General features: G+C 41.5%; 1 non-coding gene across 1 annotated transcript; it reads left to right on the top strand.

The window, feature by feature from the left end:
- The first annotated feature begins 87 nt into the window (after positions 1-87).
- trnaq-uug (transfer RNA glutamine (anticodon UUG)) lies at positions 88-159 on the top strand. Its single transcript has one exon. It is a non-coding gene; the product is annotated as a tRNA-Gln (tRNA).
- Positions 160-381: the final 222 nt, after the last annotated feature.

Raw genomic sequence — 381 nt, 5'->3', positions numbered from 1 at the left:
AAAATTGAGTGAGAAGATTGAATTGGCAAATATCGCTGAGTATTGACACATTTTTGCTTTGACCTGGAGCTACAAAAGTGATCTTTGGCTTCCATGGTGTAATGGTCAGCACTCTGGACTTTGAATCCAGTGATCCGAGTTCAAGTCTCGGTGGAAGCTTGTCATTAAGGAGGTGCATGCTGCAAAATTCTTCGGAGCACAATGAATAACTATGTCCTTTTGTTCCCAGGCTAGAGTAGAACTCAAACGTGACATGGAGATAAATCAGTCATTGACAGTCCTGTAGCCCAGAAACATCGTTGTCAATGGTGGTCAATCAAATGTCTGTTTTACCAAGACACAACTTTGAATGTCCAGAACACATTTTGTCTGGTCAAGTAC

Source organism: Anoplopoma fimbria, unplaced genomic scaffold (genome assembly GCF_027596085.1).
Source record: "Anoplopoma fimbria isolate UVic2021 breed Golden Eagle Sablefish unplaced genomic scaffold, Afim_UVic_2022 Un_contig_5699_pilon_pilon, whole genome shotgun sequence".
NCBI lineage: Eukaryota > Metazoa > Chordata > Actinopteri > Perciformes > Anoplopomatidae > Anoplopoma > Anoplopoma fimbria.
The sequence above is the reverse complement of the archived record's forward strand: the minus strand, read 5'-3'. Positions and strand labels throughout refer to the sequence as shown.